General features: G+C 39.1%; 1 protein-coding gene across 1 annotated transcript in view; it reads right to left on the bottom strand.

Annotated features, from left to right (window-relative positions):
• The window catches only part of LOC150086085 (latrophilin Cirl-like), an 86,751-nt gene extending 70,252 nt beyond the window's left edge, over positions 1-16,499 (bottom strand). Inside the window, exon 1 of the mRNA XM_090374365.1 lies at positions 16,100-16,499. The gene's annotated coding sequence lies outside the window, so the exon portion shown is untranslated. The remainder of the gene's footprint in view (positions 1-16,099) is intronic.
• Positions 16,500-23,348: the final 6,849 nt, after the last annotated feature.

The raw sequence follows: 23,348 nt of genomic DNA, 5'->3' as shown, positions 1-23,348 counted from the left end.
AATTGTGTATGACTTCGAGAGATAGAAAAACAGAATTCCTGATTAAAAAATTAAAAAAAAAAAATCATTTCAGGGGAGTAAAAGTAGTCGGTAGAACAGCCTCTACAGAAAAATGGGGAACATTTTCTCTTTGATAAATTTATTTACATGGTGTCTCTGGAGATAAGAGAATATGGCTGATTAAAAATAAACAAATCATTGCAGGGATTGCAAGTGGTAAGTAGAACAGCCACTATAACAAAATGGCGAACACTGTCTCTGTTGCAAACTGTGCATGACTTCGAGAGATACAAAAAGAAAATTCCTGATTAAAAATAAACAAATCATTGTAGGGGGGGGGGTGCAAGTGGTTGGTAGAACAGCCACTGTAGAAAAATGGCGAATCATCGTCTCTTTGGTAAACTGTTTATTTCCATGGTGTATGACCTCCGGAGATACGAAACCTGCTTACAAGGACTCCCTTACATCGTAAATGGATGCTCCCTTGTTACTTATGTTCCCTCGAACACTTTATTTTACACTAAGCAATAAATCAAAGTCATACCCCCTTTAGGGCTAGCGAAATTTTACAAGCGTTCTTTTATAGGGTAGAAGCTAAAATAAAGGCCTGTTGATTCTGAGGTGCCCCATCGTTAAAGAACTCGGTTCCTCTTTCCAGTAGCTTAAAGGAATATTTTAGTTTATGAAGATTAAAATGAAGTGCTTTCTGTTATTAGTTGGGATCCCAGTTAGGCTTAAACACCAATAAACCCATTATTAGAACAGCGTCCTCTTCACATCAGTATAATTGGTTATAAATCTAAAGATCTTTTTAGATAATTAAAGACTTAATTAGGGCATGGATTGAAAACGTAATATACGGTAAATCGTTGTAAGCATAAATTGAACCACTAATTCATTTTCACTTTTTTAGAGGACGAATTACGCATGCGCAGAAGTGACCGAATTTTGTGACTGCGACATTTTGGAGGATATAGGCCTAACAACAATTATTTCTTTGATTAAATCGTTAAGACTCAATTAGCACGAATGGAAACGCAATATGCGAGAAATCGTTCTACGCGGGAAAATAGTAAACTTCATTTATAACAGTTAGCATTATTTTAAAAAATTATTTTAGCCAACAGTTTGTTGCTAGTAGTCTCTTGCGATGATAAAATTCAAATATACCAATTACGCATGCGCATTTATTTGTTAGTATACGATTTTTGGCCCCACGTTATTGCAGTTAAAATAACACCCCCAAGTACAGTTCAGAATCAATTTTGAGTTGCGACAGGGCAACCTGGTTTCAGAGTAATTCGTCTGAAGGAACGGCTAGCATGCAGTAATGGCATCATATCGTTACCCGAACCCGTTAGCGAGGGACCAGAACGCGAACTGCATGGTAGAGGGGGGATAGTTTCAGTGTACTTGTCACGATTTTGTGTGTGTGCAATCTTTTCACGAATCCCATCAGTCAAAGAGCGGAACTATGCTACGTATTTATACAGAACTGCACATTGTAATAGCACCCTATAATTGCTCTTGAAGTTTCGACCCCCATTTTATCCTTTTATGTTGCACGCTGTGAATTAATACGTGAGCATTACGCAAAATTCCGGTAAAACCAGAAACAGAATCAGAACAGGGAAAAATGGAGAAATTGTACCGAGAGAGAAAAAGATAAGAGCCTTTAATAATACTTGAAACGTGAACTACAACGTCTGGTTCTATTAAGTAAATTAAATAGAAATTGTAAACTGATATTAAATCTTAGTAAAATTATATTTCCAAAAGGCCCTGTGCCCGGGCATATGGATAAATAATAAAGAGTAAAACGTTACCCACATTTGTGTCCATTTCAGCGCGAGCTTTGTAAATTGTTCGTTTCTCGATTATTTAACTAAATTTCGAACAATTGGAAATGCCACAAGCATTTGGGCCCTGTGCCCATGAACGTGTATAAATAATTATTATTAAAATATTGCGCTGACTCTTGTCTATTTCGAGCGAATTCATTTCTCGATTTTAGCTTCACGTGTTGATTTCCAATAATTGGAAATGCCACATGCACGTGGGCCCTGTGCCCGTGAACATGAATAAATAATAATCATTAAAATGTCGCGCTGATTCTTGTCTATTTCAGCGCGAGTGGCACAATTTATTTCTCGATTTTAGCTTCACGTGTTGATTTCCAACAGTTGGAATTGCCACACACACACATGCGAATAATTGAAATATATATTTTTTAAATTAAATATTTGGGTGGATTTAGAATTTGTATTAACATTAGGAGATTTTAATACCATTTCCCAAGAATCATTTTAAAGATTTAAAAAATTATTTATTTTAAACTTAATATTATTAAAACCTATGTGCTGCTCACGAGGGCTGCCCCGTTCATAGGATCGCCGTTCTCCCCACAACGGGTGTAAAAGACCCGAGTTCAAATCCTCGATGACGTGAGCAATTTTTATGGGCCCTTTTCACAACGTGACTGAGTTAGTTGGTCTCAGGCGAGGGTAGCATGTTTTTTTCTCCTGGAAATTCGGGTTTATCATCCAGAACACACAAAATGGATAGCAGAACACACGCAGTTTGAACACACGAACACACGCAGTTTGCTGATGCTCCTAAAACTCTACTACGACAACAGAAGACACTTGTTGACATTAGACTTGAATTTCTGTAGAGTGCAGTTTTCAAGAAATGTGGGTTGAAAGAAGGTTTTTCCAGAAAACAAAAGTAGAAGAGGAAAATGAAGAAGTGAAAAGTTGGTTCTGTGAGTTTGGAACTGGATGATAAATGGTTCTGACTGGTTGCGGCACTTGTTCGCACTGATTTCGAAGAGAGAGGGTTCCAATTCGGAAGAGTGCGCATGGAAGTATCTGTAGAAAAGACGCGCAGTAGAAATTGAACGTCTAAGAGACAGAAAGTGGAGACTCTTTGTAAGAGATGGTCATCAATTATCATCCTAACTGCCCACTTTTAAATTGAGTCCAGAAGCCTGAGGAAGGTTATGGGGACACTCTCCCGAGATGTGATAAATATTATTCCGTGGTAAGGCGGATTTGATATCTGTATAAAATGAGTTGTTGTTTAGAAGAAATGAACCGCCGAGAGCGAAAGAGAAAACTCTTCTTTTTTATGCGGAAGAAGCAATATTTGTGATGTGCTTATACCTAGAAAGATTAAAAGTCAGCGTAAACCCTAATAGAGACATGTGATCTTGTCTAGAAACATGATCATCGAAGATGAGCAGAGCAGTAGACTTTTTTGTGAGAAATAAGATAGGACTAAGTTTCGGATGGATTGAAGCTATTTGTTTTCTTTCCCCATTGGAAAATTACCTGGAGATCAGCATTTTAGGAATTGGTAGTGGATATTCGAGAAGTTGAGGTTGTTTGTGCAGGGTAAGGTTTCCCAAACTAGAAGGAGGAATGCAATGCGCTAACATCAGCAAAACTATGGATAGGATTTCTAATCAATGAAAGAAGGTCATTAAAATATGACGAAAAGAGTGGGAAAAAGAACTGAACCTTTAGGGACACCGGCATTAGTGGAGAAGTTAGAAGACAGAGAGCCATCTACCATTACCCTGAGTGAGCGATCAGAGAGAAAACTGGATACCCAATTACAAAAAAAAACAGTTGGAAAACCATAAGATGGAAGCTTGTTTAGAAGACCTTGATGCCAGACACGATCAAAAAGCCTTTGAAATGTCAAGAGCAACTGCGTCAGTTTTGCCAAACTTTCCTTTGAATTTGTTCGTAGGTGGAACACGTGGATCGACAATGATGGATTTCTTCTTGAGTCCATTACTTTAGGGGTAGAGGTAAATGTGTGAAGGGACGATAATTGGACGCAAGGGATTTGTGTCCCTTTTTAGGACTAGTTGAATATGAGCAAATTTTCGAGCAATGAGTGAAATAATTTTTTTTGTCCCATTGGAGAACCACTTAGAGATCGGTGTTTAAGGAATTGAGTTGGATATTCGAAATGATTTTGAAATTAACTATAACAATTTAAACCTTAATATAAAAAGAAGCTATACTGATTTTTCATCCAATTATCCTCCACGAGATTTTATCACTGCCTTACACACCCATCGCATTCTGGATTTTCATTTTATAAGAGTGTCTTGACTAACATTATTCCAAGCGAATTGCACGGTTCCTGCACATTTTATGAAGACGGGCAACCTTCACGGACTTGACAGTCTAGATGATCCTATAAAAGCTCTGGTTTAAATCAGACGACTGGGGTGGCCACACATAATTTTCGATACCCCCCATTCTGTTGTTTAGTTCCTAGAAAGTTCCTGCACATCTTAGAGCTGTGTTCCGGGCCACTGTCTTTCTGTAATATAAAATTTCTTCCACAAAGTGAAAGTCTAAAGGATATCGCTTTATGTTCAAGAATGCTTTTATGGCACCTTTTCTTAAAAATTCCTTCAATTTTCACGATGAAGGGAAACAGAAGCAACCCCAGATCGTGATGGTCCTACCACTGTGCTTGACTGTAGGCACTAAACAGTGTGGCACCATTTTTTCTTCAGTTGATTATTTCACATAAAACTCTACGCTTGGATCCAAAAAATTCAAATTTGGATTCATCCATCCACAGTACGTTTTTCCACTCTTCAATTGGCCAATGTTGTTGGCTCTTAGCCCAAGCGAACCATTTCTTTCGATTTTCCGGTTCGAATAACGGTTTTTCAGACCACTACACAACCATGAAATTCTTCTTGTTCTGGGTCCCTGAAATCCGAGCTGAGTTCCTATTGAACTCAGTCGGATTTCAGGTACAGAAAGTCGTCAATTGCGTTTAGATATCAATATTATAATCTTGTGTTTCCTGATCGTGGTTGTTCTTTAAACTGCCACTCTCCTTGAATCTTCAAACACTCTTTCTCAGTGACAGGTGTTCGATTTCATAAGTTACAGCTCTTATTCCTCAGTTTATATTATTGCAAAACCCTAGAATCATTTCCAATCTTCTGTAATATTAAAACAATACTTCCGCTTTCTAGAATATTACATAATCATCTACACCTTTCTGGAACATTCTTGAATGTTCTAGAAATTTTTTTAATATTTAAGAAAACCCTACAACCAGCCAACCAACCAACCAACCAATGTCCATGGGATTAATTTCATCTTGTGAAGGATAAAGAACACTTAATAACTAAAGAAAAGAATCTTTCTCTTTTTGAGAGAAATCTCTTGAGTTTCTCTCAGTACACGTATGAACATTTCATATTAACTTTTTTTCTGGACTATGTCTGGATCATTCCAGCTTTGGATATAAATCAATGAGTGAAGGCAATTCTTATCTCCACTCGATTGACAATTCTCAAAGATGGTATTTCCCCTTTCATCTGAGGCAGGGGTTTTCAGCCTTTGCTCTGCAGAACACCAAGAGTCTGTAGACATCTTTCTTTATTATATTTTAAAATTGGATCTGTATACATCTGCAAAAAGAAACTTCCAACACCAAAATGTGTAAATACAATTCTGTCTTTAAATTGCCAAATTTTCAAACCATTTTTGCAACCAATCTAAGTCATTCTGAAGAAATATGGTCTGGGTCTTCTCGTTAAGCACTCATCCTATCTTTCAGCGTCATCAGCTAACTTTGACAGCACCCCATGTATTCACTTGTCAACTTACTAAGGGAGAGTAGAAATAGGAGGTACCTCGGCACTGGTCCCTAAGAGACTTCACTTTCTACAGTCGTACACCCTGAGGCGTGTCCATTTATGGCTACACTGGTTCGTATCTTTTAACAACCCTTTTATCCACCAAGCAGCTTACCAAATCTCCCAGTGATATGTCGAAGTTGTTTTTTGCTTCCTTTTTTATATCATAATAATTAGATAGAATGGTAAACGCGACTGGGTCAGTGCATGTAAACCCCTAAGCAACTAAGGTTGTGAGGCAACAGTATATTGTGTCTGTAAATTATGCGTATTCTGTGGTAGATTTGCCAGTTTGCTGGATGAAAGGCCTAAATTTTGTGAAAAAATAAACATGCAATCCTCGCTTTAGACCAACTAACTCAGCTACGTTCCTCATTAACGGGATTTGAACCAGAGCATTTTCCAGCCGGTGTGAGGAGGATGGAGGTTATATCCGCTGTGTCACCCTCGCAGTAACACAGCGGATATAACCACCACTATTGAATAGGCAAACTTCCCCATTCGCGAACCCATTCTGGATTCCATTAAAGATGGCATTCTATCGAGATAGTCCCTTATTGTATCCCCAACCAGACTCCATGAACCTTTACCAACACTGAAGCCAAAGTCATCGGTTTTTAGTTACCTTGTGGATTGTCCTAGTGGATTGTCACGCTTGTGGATTGTCCTAGAGCTCAATAATGGCTTCATTAACATCTCATACACATGAAAGTCTTACATGCATCTTTTTCAGTATAATAGGATGTCTATCATCCACTCCTGGAGACACTTTCCGCTCATCTTCAGTAGTTCCCATATATTCTCTTCTTCGAGGTTTCTGCATCAATGAAGTTACAGCAGCCCGACTACTTGTCACTGTTCCTGCTTGGTTCGAATGGTCTTCGAACCGCAAAGATTGTTACAGCGAGCCTGTTCAACTCGTCCACCACTTCTCTCAAGAGTTCCGTGATTCTCTCAGTGCAAATTGAATAAAGTCTCTGCTCGATTCACTCTTCTGTTTGGTGTTCACGTAGGTGAACTCCTTGTCTTCATTCTTAGATTTTTGCAATTTAATTTCTTTCGCACGTTTTTCGTAACTTCCACTGGAACAAACGCATTTTTAACTTCCAGGAAAAATCCCTTCAATATTGCCCATGATAAACGCGTGTCCAACGGCCTATAGTTGTCTCTCTCGGGTTAATAGAGCCTAAGAAGTACTTCAGTCCACTATAATCCCCCTCTCTTGACACTGAAGCTCTCTCCTTTTCGTTTCACCACAGAAATCTCTTTGGACACTACCAGTTTTATGATATTGGGATCAGTCCTGTTATTGGTTCCTGCCCTGGTAAATTTTGAATACAGTTTGGAACCAGGTGGAAGATATTATCACTGTCAGGAGTGCTGTCACGTGTGCAAATTATAGTTTTATTTTTCTTGTACGTGGTGCTGGATTTGCACCAGTTGTGAAACTGGTAATAAAACTCAACGATCTCTCTAACTTTTCTTGCCCTGCAGTAGAACTTTGGAAATCATCTTAATCTCGAAGCAGCCATTTGAAACTACGACCAAGCTTACTCTTTCTTACGTAGTTTTGTCTTTGATTGGTGACCTAGCTTTGCTAATGCTGTTTTCGGCTGGCGTGATAGCTGTGTACCCAGAAGAATTAGATGTTCACTGATGCCTAAGATCTGTGTCGATCTCTGGTAGCAGTGAAGGTGACCGCTGAGAGATAAGCAGCGAGGCCACAGACCACCACTTTCTACCCGATAACTTCTGTTGTCTCTGGTAGAGATAACTGGCAGTGTCATCTTTTACCAAGTCACACAGTCCTACTAACAACAGCTGTCAATTGGCTGAAGCAGTAAGAGTTGCGTGTGAGCAGAAAATTGAGTTTCAATCGACGGCTAAATATTATTCAATTTCATCACGTGCTGTATTGTTGTTTTCCAAACGATGAAGAAAGCGCGAGATCCACGAGTATGAAATGATACATTTCGTCTCGCGCTGTATTGTTGATCTCCAAACGATGGAAAATGCACGAGCATGAAATGAAAATACATTTCATCTCGCGCTGTATTGTTGATTTACAGACGATGGAAAATCCACGAATGGTAAAATGAAAAGTAACATTTCATCACGTGCATCATTGTTATTGTTGACACGTGCATAAGAGGGTGTTTTACATTAAAATTGTCATTATTAGTTTGTTTTAATGTTCCGATATTATTTAACCCTAAAATTAGCCGAATTTTAACGAATTTATCGACATTTATGAATAAAATCAGCTCCCTCCTAATATAATTATTTTCACATTACTGTTAGCTGTGAGAAAGTTTTTCTGGTTTTCTTATAAGTCGAGAATGGAGGGGAGGGGGAGGAATCCTACTACCAACGACACTTCCTCACTAGGACTGTGATATTCTCAAACTTCTAACATCGCTAATGACGGAGAAAGGAACGCACTACGGAAAATATTGAATAGTTAAGCACTACATTTGCGTCATTAGCTTATCAATCTTGTGTCGCCTGCCTCGCTGACGAGCAGAATTTTTAGAAGGCTTTTCGGTCTAGAATTAAGTGACTATTAATAATGCATGCTGAATTTCTAAAATGATCTCAAAGCGTTGACGCCAACCCCTCCTCCCCCCGTTTACCCCCGCTTCCTTTTAGTTTTGCATACAAGTTCATGTTGCAACAAAAGTAAGAGTTTGCCGATTCGGCCGTAGCGATACCTTGGCGGTAGCTTACGTCTAAGACGGTTTGCTTTCCCACGAGAGGCTCGGATTGCTGCCTTAAGTCGGGGTGGAAGTGTCCGGTGGTTTAGTGAGCAACACATTGGGTTTAAGTGCATTCTAAACGGAGTTGCTTATACCAGAGGTAAGAGTAGTTATCAACCTAACCGTGGTAAATTGCAATACGATATTACTGCATTTCTCTAGCCATTCTCCAAAAGATAAACACCATTTATAGATATTTTTAACTGTTTGGTATTAGTTAAATGTTTTACGCTTATAGGAGCAACCATCAGCGATCCCCCCATTTTTTGGAACTTCCCATTTATAATTCACAGCAGTATCGTATTCTTCTGATTATCCTCTCTTTTAATCTTTTAAAGGTACCTTTGATTTTTGATAGCAGCCAAAGTATTCAGAGCCAGGTCTGAAGGATAAGTTGAGTCAGAAATTGTTTCCCAAAAAAGTGTTCTATGAATCGGGCTATTGTCATGATGAAGAAACCAATCACTGGACTATCGCTAATGCTTCATGATTGACTATTTGACCTTGTTGGATAAACAGCTCGCGTGTTGAAGACCCATCGAACTTAGTGAATGGTTCCAAAACACCCAAAGCTAGAATAATTGCTTTTCCATAGATCAATAATTTAAATATTCGAGGAGAATCAAAACTTTAGCCGTATCAGCTCTAACCAGTTCACATTTTAAATGCTGATTTTCAAAGACCGGAAATTCCTTAGTAAACGACTTCCGGTCTTCTTGGGAAATGCAGTCTCGTGATCCATTGTTTTCCCGGATCTTGACACAGCACTTTTTCATCAGAAAATACCCTCCTAACACAGTCACACCCCACAGATTTCGCTAATTCTCGGCAAACACCCTCCTGTTCTCCTATAATACTCCTAAACCCGATCAATTGCAATTTGCAGCAAATTCATCCTGTTTTTCTCCGATAATCCCCATAAGCGTGGTCATTCTCATTAAGCGATATTTTTTCCACGATAATCTATTGGCGCCCCCTTGCATAATCCACCCTCTTTAGCAATAAGCATCCAACGGAGCAGCCCTCCTCCTTTTTTACCACGCTATCAATTTCATTGGCTCCTCCAAAAACGGCCTTTTACTAGTTAGCCGTTGCCTACCGTAATGCCCAAATAGAGGCGCAAGAGCTCAGAGGATTTATCGATTACCATCCAGTTCGTTCGGCTGACTTTATAGCCTTAAACCGTTTGCAAAGCAGATTCGTCTAAGTGCTTAAATAATTCTTTTCATGCTCGCCTAATATCGCAAACATCTACGAGGAAATTGCCCCGTATCGCCATCCGAGCTCCGGTAAAGACTTTCCGAAGCATTGCAATAAACTGTTGTCATCTTTCACACTAAACTTCCCCCCTAGTAGAGACGCTTAACGAGAAGCCAGTTTATCAGCGCAGCTATAAATTTTGTGTTAAATCAAGCCAGAGATTTCCGTACTTTAGATACAGATTCGGACCTAATTATACGCAACTAGTAATTGGTATGGAAATTGGAAGCTGGAAATCGCACGGTCTTGGATTAGTCGATGGTAGACATCCTAAATTGGGGATCTAGGTAAATTATATGGGCTCCTGCGGGAGTGGGCGAAATTAAGGAAGCTGTACAACTGTAAATTTTGCCACTCCATCTTTGCTGTACGCGAGCATCGTTTGCTTAAGCTCTGTTGATTAAACCTAACAATCGGCGATTCTTCATATTGAGAACTTTCATTGTTTAAATTTTCCATTTTATTTTGTATTTGTTGGAAGATTTTAGCTGGAGCAGAATCGCATTTTCTTTTGGCATTCGATAAACAAATATTAATCGACAGAAGATTAAAGAATTTTGCGTCAATTTCAGCGCAAACGGTTGACAGGCAATTTATGTTCATTTCCTAACTATACAGTTGCGTTCACATGTCAATTTCTATTTCTCTTCAGAAAAATTTCAATCGTCTGCTTTCTGCAGAAAGCAGACGATTGAAACTTAATTTTATCTATTGTTGAAAATTCAGACGATTGAGACAACGTTATATATTGTTTAGCCTTCAGACGATTGAACTTAATTTTATCCATTGTTGAAAATTCAGACGATTGAACTTAATTTTATCCATTGTTAAAAATTCAGACGACTGAGACTTAAAATTTCATTAATTGTTGAAAATTCAGACGATTGATAACTAATTTTATCTATTGTTGAAAACTCTTCGTATCGAGAATTTCCGTTTATTTAAAATTTTGGTTTTCTTTTGCTTTATTGAAAGATTTTAGCCGGAGCAGAAGTACGTTTTTTTCTTCATATTGAGAACGTCCATTGTTTAAAATTTCCATTTTATTTTGCATATGTTAGAAGATTTTAGCTGGAGCAGAATCGCATTTTCTTTTGACATTGGATAAACAAATATTAATCGACAGAAGTTTAAAGAATTTTTCATCAATTTTCAGCACAAGCGGTTGCTAGGCAATTTATGTTTATTTCCTAACTAATCAGTTGCGTTCACATGTCAATTTCCGTTTCGCTTCAGAAAAGTAGTTTTCAGCAGAATGCAGACGACTGAGACTTAATTTTATCTATTGTTGAAAATTCAGACGATTGAGACTTAATTTTATCTATTGTTGAAAATTCAGACGATTGAGACTTAATTTTGTCTATTGTTGAAAATTCAGACGATTGAGACTTAATTTTATCTATTGTTGCAAATCAAGAATTTCCATTATTTAAAATTTAGATTTTTGTTTGCTTTATTGAAGGATGGTAGCTGGAGCAGAATTATGTTTCTCTTCTGCCATTGGAAAAACAAATATTATTCAACAGAAGTTCAAACAATTTCGAGTCCATTGCAGCACGAGCAGTTGCTAGGCAATTTGTTTATTTTCCAGCTAATCAACTGCGTTCATGTGCCAGTTTCGTTTGCTCAAAAAAAGTCGTTTTCAGCAAAATTCAGACTATTGAACTCAGTCTATCTTTGAAAATTCTCTTCGGTCCATCCAAAAACAAGGGGCGGATGAATTATCCCGGTTCGACTGCGCATCAAAAATTTCCATTTTATTTTGCATTGTTGGAAGATTTTAGCTGGAGCAGAATCGCATTTTCTTTTGGCATTGGATAAACAAATATTAAATCGAGAGATGTTTAAACAATGTTGTGTCCATTTCAGCACGAGCGGTTGCTAGGCAATTTATGTTTTATTTCCAAACTAATCAGTTGCGTTCATATGTCAATTTCCGTTACGCTTAAAAAATTGTTTTTAGCAGATGATTGAGATTTAGTTTTATCTATTGTTGAAAATTCTTCGTATGGCGGATTTCCATTTATTTAAATGAATTATTTGTTGATTTTTTGTCCAATGGCAGACGAAATTTTTGATTTTTTTTTGCTTTGTTGAAATATTTTAGCTGGCGCAGAATTACGTTTTTCGTCTGCCATTGGACAAACAAATAATCAACAGAAGTTCAACAATTTTGAGTCCATTTCAGCGCGAGCGTTCGCTAGGCAATTTGTATATTTTTCAGCTAATCAACTGCCTTCATGTGTCACTTTCGTTTGCTCAAAAAATGTCGTTTTCAGCAGAATTCAGACGATTGAACTCAGTCTGTCTTTGTCTATTTTTGAAAATTCTCTTCGATCCATCCAAAAACAAGGGCGGACGAATTTCCGAGTTCGTCTGCGCGTCACCAGTAGCTATTCCGTTGTGCCGAAGACCTGCCGACGGAGCTATAAATCGCCGTCCCGTATAATCCCGCCGCGTCCGACTGTGTCACAATTCGTTTTGTCATGTACAGCTTAAGCTCCGTCAAAGCCATCCGACTATTTTCTGTTTGTTCTAAACTAATCAGCTAAATTGTGAACAAGCAGACGAATGTCTCTCAATAAAAGGAACTCCGTTTTAAACAAACTGCAGTCTGTCAAGAACCGGGCTGAAACCAATGGGTTTTAACTGCCAGTTAAGTTATTGGAAGTGGACAAATACCACGAATCTTAATTCAATTTCATTTCCATGAATTCTAAAACTAGTGTCGAACTGGGATTCGATCCAAGTCTATTGCTGGATCTTTGGCTATGCTTTGCCTATGGCAAACCATTAACGTCATCACTCTTTTGAGTTCAATCTAAAAAATGAATCTCAAATGGTGGTAAGGTCTGCTAAATAAAGTACTGCCTGAGTTCTTCTGCAGCTGTGAAGTACATTAGTGATGCTTTGCCTATGGCAAACCTTTAACATCATCGTACTTTCGATTTCAATCTAAACAATAAATATATCAAACGGTAATGAGATTTCTGAATAAAATAAGGCTTATGGTTCTTCTGAGATGAAAGTTGTTGATACTTTGCCTATAGCAAACCTCAACATCACAGCTCTTTTGATACGGTTTACATTCTTTCGAAGTTTAAATATTTGACGATGCTTTACCTAGAGCAAACCTTTACCATCATCTCTCTTTTCATTTCAGTCTAAACAAGAAATATATCAAATGGTATTTGCTAACCAAACGACAGCTTGCGTTCTTCTGCAGTTGAAACACGATGCTTTGCATATGGCAAACCTTTAACATCGTTCTTTTGATTTCAGTCTAAATAAGGAGTGCTAAATAAAACAGGGCCTGCGTTTTTCTACAGATGAATCTCAGATCAATTTCAATCTAAACAAGAAATATACCAAACGGTAGGAAAATTTATAAATAAAGTAGTGTTTATAGTGGTTCTGCAGTTAAATATTTTGGTGATGCTTTGCGTATGGCAAACCTTTACCATCATCGTTCTTTCGATTTCCGTCTGAACAAGAAATATACCAAATGGAAGTAATATTTGCTGACCAAACGAGGGCCTTGCGCTCTTCTGCATGAAATACGTTGACGATGCTTTGCGTATGGCAAACCTTTAACATTATCATTCCAAAAGTTGAATGACCAATTATGACCAAATGTAAATAATTTTTATTACTGTTAGCATATATTTGGGCTAAGAAAGATATAAAAAAGAGAGTTGTTATCCTATTGAAAAATAATTTTTCTCTTTCACGCTAGAGGTCTCTAATTCTTCCAAGATCTTAATTTTACATCTGACTGAATTCATGCTGTTAAAATTCGTAGTGCGTTTTCCAGAAAGGCCTGGTCTAATAAAACTTCTTAAATACTTTTGCAAGCCCAACTCTCTCTCTCTCTCTCTCTCTCTCTCTCTCTCTCTCTCTGGCACAAAGTCTCTGTTAGAAAGGCGACTTCTGCACAAGAATCATATCAGAATGAAAGCCACGTTTATTCTGGTTGCAATAAACGACTCGCGAAGTTTTTTTTTTTTCTTTCTTTCTTTCTTTCTTTCTCTTTTTCCTTCTGTCTTTCCTAACACACCGCAAATTATAAAGTGGCTTACGTTTTTTAAATGCAGTGCACGAAATACATTTGATAAAAAAAAAAAAAAAAAAGGCTCGGAACGTTTAGGGTTTAGCAGATGCTAGGGTTTACGAAATATCAGCAATAAACGATCAGACGATGATGCTTTGCCGAATAGCAAACTCACCTCGGAGGACGAATTCTCTCGTGTCAAGGACAATTAATTAATCAAACATTTTTAAAAATCAAGACCCAAGAGAATGTTTTAAAAATGCCCGTCAGGTGTCGCTGGTGTGATTTTTAACTCTGTAAACACGCAATTTGTTTACGAATGAACTGAAACTATTTCGGTTGCTAAACCACTTCGAGACGAGCGGTTTCTTTCGATTTATCGATTGGCAGTTTAAGATATTGTCAAAAGACAAACGAATTTAATCGACATTATGCAGTTCAGACTTGCCAAAAGATGTTTTTCCTCCATTGCCAAGCGATATTTGTAACATGGCAAGCATTTACCAAAAGCCATTTGTATGTACATTATTATATAAATGGTTTTCACATTGATGCGAAATAGCTGATCGACATTAAAACCATTAGGAGGAAAGTCGTTGGCGCCACCTGGCGGCACAATAAATAACTCGCATTATAAAACACTACATGTGTTATTTTCGATCAGAGGGACATAGCAGACGAAGTGGAACTATTTAATCATTACTCAAATAGCTAGATGGTTTTATTCCGGGTACTCCTAATTTTTTTAAGCGTTAAATATCGCTCGTGGATATCAGTTGGTTATATTACACCGTACCCGCCCCCCCCCTCCTACAACCCTAGGTAATGATTTTCCCCGATATTCAATATCACAAAGGCTCCCTTGTGGGAAAGAACCGGTCAGAAGTCAGATTGCGAAACCTGACTCGCTTCGCTTCGTCTGCCGACAGCTAAAACCAGATCGTAGCCCGTGCTAAAACATCCACCAAGCGGCATGTACGGCTCTTGGCTATTAACGACCGTTGTACGGACACCGGATCTAGACGCGGTGTCTTGTTTCACGACAACGAATACCTCCTGCGATAGGAGAAATGTCTCCTTATCGTTTTAAGCAAGAACTCCTCAAGTGTATTAGTGTAAAAGCCTGCCGAGGGAGCTTAAAACGTCTGCTTCGGATTATATCGATCGGCAGAAGCAATTGGTATCCGAAGCGAAAAAGTAAATGAACCTCGCTGTCGAAATCACCCCGAAATAACGCTGTGGCGTCTGCGTAATCAGTTAGGCTTAGCGTATCTGTATTTTAATAATGGTTATGATTGGTATTTAGGCTTAACAAACACGTAAAATACGAATGGATTCGCCAAACGATATCGTAAACTTCTTTACCGATGTACGATTATTTACTGACGTTTGGTGTGTAATTTTCTCGTTCGCCAACTCGGGTCAAACAGCGGAAACCGATCTGAATATGTTTATTTTTATCCGCGGAATAATGGTGAATACTCTCAAAAGAGGGTTGGCGTGCCTACCTTTGTTTGCCCTTGTCGGTTCAGATCCGGTTATTTTCTGAAATATTTGCTCGTGTTCATTCGAGTGGATAGTTTGGTTCCATGACGGGTTGGGGGAGGGGGAGGGTTGTAGTGAGTGTAACATTCTAACTCAGCTTGGTAAAATAGAATTCTTTTTGTCTAAAAAAAAAAAATGGCTACCAACTGCTAATATGGAACATATTTCTTACTAGAAGCGCATTTTTACATTTTAATCCCCTCTAGGGACAAGGGGTCAACAACTTATGGAAGTAGTCGATAAAACCCACTGGCTGAAATTGAGGGGGTCTGTTTTTCTTAAAGCTGTCTCGAGACGCTTGATCTTTTAAGTGAATTTGGGGGGCCGAATAGGGGAGGAAAAGATAAACTACTAAGTAAAAGATAAAATTAAGAGGTTTAAGAAATTCTTGCGATAGTGTAAGTAGTGCTTTCTTCACATCCCCCCCCCCAGACAGGCCCTTAACTAATTTAGTGCGGTTACGGAGTTTATAAAGACCCACCATAGAAAATGGCTAATAGACTGCATCTTGGAAGTAGCAGACGAAAGTTAGCGCTTTCATTGAAATTAGCAGAACGTGAAGAATGGAAGCAGACGAAAATTAACGTTTCAGTGATATTGACAGAATGTTAAGAATTGAAGCAGACGAAAGTTAACGCTTTCAGTGAAATTGACGGAATGTTAAGAATGGAAGCAGACGATAATGCTTTCAGTGAAATTGACAGCATTAAGAATAGAAGCAGACGACAGATGTGATAAATCGCAAAATTATCTGTTGGTTGAGTTAGAAAGAACTGTGACCTTAATGCGCCTAAAGGGACTTACCAATTGGTCTCTCCACTGGCTGCACGGTCCCTAACTGGCGTGGCGTCCGCGAAATTCCTTTGAACGCTGCTTGCACGTGGATCGGCCGCATTCATCTACCCATCGGAGAGACGTTCAGTACGTACACAGGTAACATGTTGACGGCGCACTGCTCTTGCTTTTTCTTCCTATTCTTTCTTCTCTCTTTCACTTTGCTTCCCGACCTTTTACTCCACCGTGGGCATCGCCGACACCCCAACCCCCTAACAGCGAGGTCAAAGCTCACATAGCACAAACCGAAGTAAAAAAATCTCCAAAACGCCGGCGCGCGACTTTCGGAACAGTTTTCGATCACAATTTCTCGTGCCGCAGGTCAAAGAAATTGGCAAAAGTGCGACCCCCGACAACTCCACAGCCCGAACCGATCGCCAACAGACGCTAAACTGGTTGCCCAAATCGAGCGGCAGACAACCTTTTAACAAAGCTGCGACTGCGAGAGGCGACGTGTTAGCTCCGGCCCCGCTCATTGGCCGCAACTTCGTGAGAGCTGGTAGGTAGCGCACCCTGGTGGCCAGTGGCGCAGTTAGACGAGGACAGGACACCGATCCTCGCCTCAGACCAGGTGTTGCAGGCCGCCCGCGGTAGTGCCGAGACGCGTACAATTAGTCAAGGACACGGGAGCCGGTTTGACAGCCCTAAGTAATGGTCACCGCGCATCCCCCTGGACTTCCTGTGGCAGACGACGCAGGCGCCAGTCACACAACAGCACTCCCGAGCAGAGTGCCGGTCCCCCGTTGCAAATGAGAGTCAATCTTAGGCCTATCTGTTGCTGGGGGTGCGCTCGGCATTTTCTCAACGCTGTTTTCGGTGGACATCGGCACGAAAGGGGTCGTTTAAATGCGATTGAAAGAAAGGAGGAGAGCGTGGTCAGTTTCCAAATAATAGATTGAATGAGAGAAAGGTTAGGATGGAAACTCAGGCAATGCGGTGTCTGTTTTACCGTGTCTGCCTCAACTTGTTCGTGTTTTGAACGATTTTTCTGTTTGTGGGATGGGGTGGGCGGGGGAGGCATTTACAATCCAATGCGGTCCGATTGCTGGGGGGATCAGAATTAATTAAATTTTTTTTTTTTTTAAACTTGACCCAAGGAGTTGCTTTTTATTCCCTTTTATCTGCAGATCCGAATTCGGGTAGAAAGGCTAAGGGGAAGAATGAAAGGCTCAGGGGGAGAGATAAAGGGGGGGGGGGCAGTGATAATGATAGAATGAGAAACAGAAGAGAGAGAGAATGAGAGAAGGGAACATATGGAAGAGGGAGAATGAGAAATGTAGATAACAACACGAACAGTGATAGTGAGATAGAGAAAGGGTAAACGAAAGAGAGAGAATGATAGAAAGAGGAAAAAATGTGAAAAACAGAGAGAAAGAGAGAATGATAGAAAGAACAAGAAAATGCATGAAACAGAAAGAAAATAAGAGAGAGAGAGAGGATAAAAAAGAAAGAGGGAACAGTAGAAAGTGGAATAAAAAGCGAGAGAGAGAATGATAGAAAGAGAAAGAAAAAGCGAGAAACAGGGGGAAAGAAAAAATGATGAGAGGAAGAAAATGCCATGAACAGAGAGAATGATAGAAAGAGCAAGAAAATGCGATGAATACAATTGTCATTGAAAAGAAAGGGAGGATGACAGAAAGAGCAATAAAATTCAAGAAGTAGAGTGAGAATGATAGAAAGAGAAAGAAAATGCGAGAAACATAGAGGGATTGGAAAGAGGAAGAAAATGCCAGAAAGAGAGACAGAAACAGGGAAGAGAGAAACGAGAAAAAGAACAGAGAGAGAGAGAGGGGATTAAGGGAGAGAGAGACAGAGACATGCAGATGGTGAGAGAAAGATAGAGTATGATAGAAAGAAAAATGAGAGAAATGGAGAGAATGAGAAAGCAGAAAGAGAGAAAAGATAGAAATATATAGAGAAAGAAATAGTAAATGATGAGAGAGAGAGAAAAAAGGTAATAGAAAGAGAAATAGAGATTACAGGAGAGAGAGAGAGAGAGAGAGAGAGAGAGAGAGAGAGAGAGAAAGAAAGAAATTTATCGGTTAGCAAAAAATAAATAAGGAATAAATTTCCCCGTTCTTTGTACTCCGGGTTGGCCACATGGGGGTGAGAAGTTTACAGTATAGAGAGAAAACAACAACGTCACCATATTTAAGTCACGTGCTCTGCAGTGACTATCAACTGAAATGCGTGTACCGATGTATCCTCTCGGCTGCCACAAAGAAAGAGAGAAAAAGTGCGAAAGAAGGAGGAACCAATGCGGACCAAATTACGAACTGCAACAGAGATGACCGCGTCCCTTTTGCTGGAACACAAATACGCGACCCCCTTCTTCACAAACAAACATCAACCACAACACATCCTCAGATTTTATTCGAGGGAAATCCCTTCTTTACTCAACACATTTTATCATCCCACTCGCGTTAAGTATTTCATTTACGACACGCAACAGCAGCGCCACCTCTCCCTCCTTTGCATCTTCCATTACCGCTTCACTCGTGTTTGTTTTTAGCACCAACCGATTTTGACAACAAGCGACAAAACAGACGAGATACAACCATCCCTCTCACTTCGCAGAAACGATCTCGGATTTGTCTCCCAATGGACCAAAACGCATCAGACACTGCGCGCACCGACACAAAAGTCGCGAATCCGGTCTGTCTTTACAAAGCAAACGATCCATTGTTCTCCACCTGCTCCGTTATAACGCGCATTACGACCAATTTCTCTCCCATACAAAAACACGCGTTTCCATAGCAACAAGATAAATAGGAACCCGATAATTTTCCTCCTCGGGATCCAGCTGGATACGTTTGGTGCAAAATGGTACCAACATTTGTTGAAGAGTGGTGGTTGCCGAAAACATCCACTCTAAAGTTTTTTTCTCGAGTGCTATTCCAAGAATACAATTGTCACCTTGGTATGTCGCCATCTTGTTCCAAAATTCCTTGGTCCCCTTTAATAAGAGGAATGTCTGTGGCCTGGACATGAATGCCCTCCTTCACGCTGCAAGTGTTGACCACCTTATCAGAGTGCAATTTCATCTGACCCGTCATTCATCTTGTCACTTATGACGATCCCAGTTATCTAAAGTGAGACTAAGACATTCAGTCTTTTGAACAAAGATGTCAGAGGGGTTGATCAAGGAGCAACACAGTGCCCCCTAGCCTTTCGCTTGTGTAGGAGAACCTTCGCTATTCCACCAACAATAGGAGACATTGTTGTAGCTTTGAAGGCTGTTGAAGACACGGCCAGAGCTTTTTCAGAAGCGTTTCCTATTTCTTGAGGGAAGGGGAAGGCAGAAACGCGGTTGGGGGGTCATGGGGAAACGGGACACTGCTAAAGCTACAATAGTTGAAAAGGGCCAGGGTAACCAGTCCCCATATGGTCGTTAAATCTATCCACACTGACTGAACGCCCTGATAATAAAGCAGTTTGTAAAACGCCTTTAGGAAACTGAGGGCCGGGAATTTCTAAAGACTAGGGAAGAGGCAGTTCATTGCGAATCCGTAAAATTTAAGAAACTAGCTAAGTGTGTTGGAATTCTGCACTTTATTATTATTATAGAGGTCGCGATTTCCATTTCCGGCTAATAAACACGTTCCATACTTAAAAATAAATAATCGTGTAATCACTCCTGGATGTGTTAGGTCTGCGTATTCATTGAAGGCAGCCAGGTTATTGATAAAATAAATATACAGTTATTTAAAAGTGAAGTACTATTTGCCGTCACCAGGTGGCGCTGGTTTTTAAAAGTGACATAGCAGTTATTGCCACTAGGTGGCACACTAATCAACAGGACAGCTCTTCATAGTTATTCTGCTTACTAATTACATTTTGAAGAACGTTTCAAAGAAATTAATACATTCTTCTCCAAAACAAATTACTTTTATTGACGCTAGGTGGCAGCCTAATCTACAGAGTAAGGCTGATCATTCACTGTTACTATCAGCTGTTTTTGACGAACGCAAAATTAATACTGCTATTTTAAAAATGAGGTACTGTTTATTGCCGCCAGGTGGCAGTCTTATCGATAGGATAAATAAGTGTAGTGCACCTTATTGCCACCAGGTGGCAACTAATCGATAGAGTCAATTTTTGTATTCAGCTCTATTATCCTCATTTTTCATAAAAGTTTAATACCATTATGAAATACTATTTTTCCCGCTAGGTGTCGTCTTAATCGGATGAAGATCTTGAATCATTTTAAGCCATTCCATTGTGTTGTATGATTTTTATGTGGCAGTTCTTGAATTCGTTGAAAGCATGCAATTTTGAAAATTATATTCTCTTCGAACACCCTATCGCTTTCATTGGGCGCATGTCACCAAAGAGTTAAAAGAAAAAAGAGAAAAGAAAGAAAAAAGAAATGCTGTTGAAAGAGAACGTCAAAGACCGAGTTCAAACTTTCTCATGTGATCGACATCGAGTTGGAAAACTCTCCCTCTATATCTCTCTCCCAGATAATGTTTCTCCAGCTTCCAGAACATCCCTGTGTTGCGATAAATAATTCATGATTGAGACATGCGAATGGAAGAGAGGAAGAGAGAGAGAGAGAGAGAGAGAGAAAAAAAAAAAAAAAAGAGAAAAGTTCCTTCAAAATATTCGGAGACGCTCTCTGGCGTTCCATATGTGTGTGAGTGTTGCAACTTAAAAGCTAAGACTACTCGAAGTTTGATGTAATGGCATTTTCATTTTTTTCGCATTAAAATGGCTGTAGTAGCAAATTTTTATTGCCCTTACCAGTTGAGAAGTCGAGGGCGTTGTTAAATATGTATGACCCTCTTCTCCGTGTCCATACATTAACGTCTGAATCTCGCAGTAAACAACCATTTGATTTTTGTAAACAAGAATCATGCGAATTTTGAAGACTTCGAACAGCGCACATCTCGGCAAAATATCAGATCCACGCGGTCTTGTAAAGTCAACAAAGGAGGTGACACGTATATCGCCGCAGACTGTGTCGAGTGTATAATCGATAAATATCGACAGGGAAGAATTTGGATTACACTACCAGGGACATTGATTTCTTTTCTGAGATGCAAAAATGGAAAGACATCACTCCGTAAAATTACAGATATCCTTATCAACTATTTTCGGTAGTGGATGTTGGCATAGCGATTTGTGGAAAGTACCTCCAGTGGTGCCCCCTATCTGCACCATGGTGCTTTGTGAAGAAGTACAGAACCTCTGGAAAAGCCAGAAAAACTTCAATGTCTGGTTTGTGTTATGCTCTGTTGTGTCTTTAGCTATTTTCCCACAGGGGCCCCTAGTGGAAACCTACATCGCCCACCACCACCGCTGGGAGTTGGCATCCATAGTTTGACAGTACACACCTCTGCATAATATCAGAGCCACACAATTTTGTAAAGTCAACAGAGGAGGTGACACATGTATCGCCACAGACTTTGTGAAGTCGCTAATCGATAAATATCGAAGGAGAAAAACTTGAATTCCACTACCGGGTCCAAGGATTTCTTTTCTGAGATGTAAAAAAGGATGCACTCATTAACTATTTTCAGTGGTGGATGTCGGTATCCTTAGTTTGGTAGTACACACCTCTGCAAAATATCGGAGCTGCACAGTTTTGTAAAGTCAACAGAGAAGGTGACACATATATCGCTGCAGACTGTGTCGCGTCTACAATCGATAAATATCGACAGAGAAAAGCTTAGATTCCACTATCTGGTACAAGGATTTCTTTTCTGAGTTGTAAAAGTTGAAGGGCATCACTGCATAAAATTATGAATATCTTTATACACTTCTGCATAATATCAAAACTGCACAGTTTTGTGAAGTCAACAGAGGAGGTGACACATATATCGCCACAGACTTTGCCAAGCGAAGGAGAAAAACTTATTCCACTATTTGAAATCCAAGAATTTCTTTACTGAGATCAGCAAAAATGTAAAGGCAGCACCACGTAAAATTACGGACACCTCCATCCACTATCTGCATAAAGCACCATTTACAATTACCCATAATTCATTAAACAATTTCATATTCTATTGATGTATTTAAAAATTGTGGTGGCTTGTGGACGGTAGATGGCGTTGTCTGTCAAGTTTCGCGACAATTTTTCAATTTTTTTTTTTTAAAAGAAAATAACATCCATTTTCTGTTAAGTGTAAGAAGAGGGGAAAAAAATGCTAATCTAAAGAAAAGGATTTTTATTATGTATCTGATCACAGTGATTTTGACTGAAACAATGTAACGTGAAAGGGTAAAAAAATGGAAAGAAAAAAAGAGTGAAGCTCATTGGCTGTATGAAAGTGAATGCTTTCTATCTGCTGCTTGTACCTGAATTATTAATGGTGTGTCAGATTTTTCGAAATTTGCTAACAACCTTTCTCTCATGTCCCTTTGATGAAAACGTCTCGAGCTAGCACATTGTCTGACCTAGTTAGTGCGCATTTATCATGTTGTCCCCGAAGAAAATCCAACAGACTGGCTCGCGCAGTTAACAGTCCTTGTAACGAGATCTTCAGCAAAACTTCCCAAAGAAGGTTATGCATTAAATGATTACGCTTGTGATATTATTTAGGAGAAAAATGTTTAATAATAAGTCCCTTAGAAGTAACGCCCATTTTAGGAAACAGCATTTATATGCTATTACGTAAGTTCCCTAATATTTTGGCAGGGCAGTGTATATATAGTATTGAATATTTAGTCTTTTTACAGAAATAGACAAGCTTAGCTAAGTTAACAATCATTTGGTTGTGAGTAGATTATCCCTTCAATATTTTGGTAGGTTAGTATATATATAGTATTGATATAAGCTAAATCACATAAATATAGTCATTTAATTGAGTTAACAGCACTTTATACGCTATTACGCACGTTTCTTAATATTTTGGTAGGATAGTGTATATATAGTATTTAATATTTAGTTTTTTAATAGAAATAGACAAGCAGTTAATTTATTATTAATAATCTCGTTCTGATTCATTATGTACACGAGTTGGCATAAAAATATGCTACAGTATATATTTGTGCATAGATTTTTATAGCCCAGAAGTCTATGGTTCTAATAAAGTGATCAGGCAGTGTAGTTAGACTCTTCAGACCTATATGGTCATTGTGGAATGTAAGTGAAATGAATGTAGGAGTGTGTTATAGGCCTAATGACTCTGATGAGTATAATAAGATATTGTACAGGGAAATAGAGTGGGCCAGTAAACAGAGAGTCTTATAATGGGGGATTTTAATTTCCCAGATA

This window comes from Mastigoproctus giganteus, chromosome 5 (assembly GCF_048544385.1).
Source record: "Mastigoproctus giganteus isolate SK-2022 chromosome 5, ASM4854438v1, whole genome shotgun sequence".
NCBI classification, from domain to species: domain Eukaryota; kingdom Metazoa; phylum Arthropoda; class Arachnida; order Uropygi; family Thelyphonidae; genus Mastigoproctus; species Mastigoproctus giganteus.
This window is presented reverse-complemented; position numbering and strand designations above follow the sequence as displayed.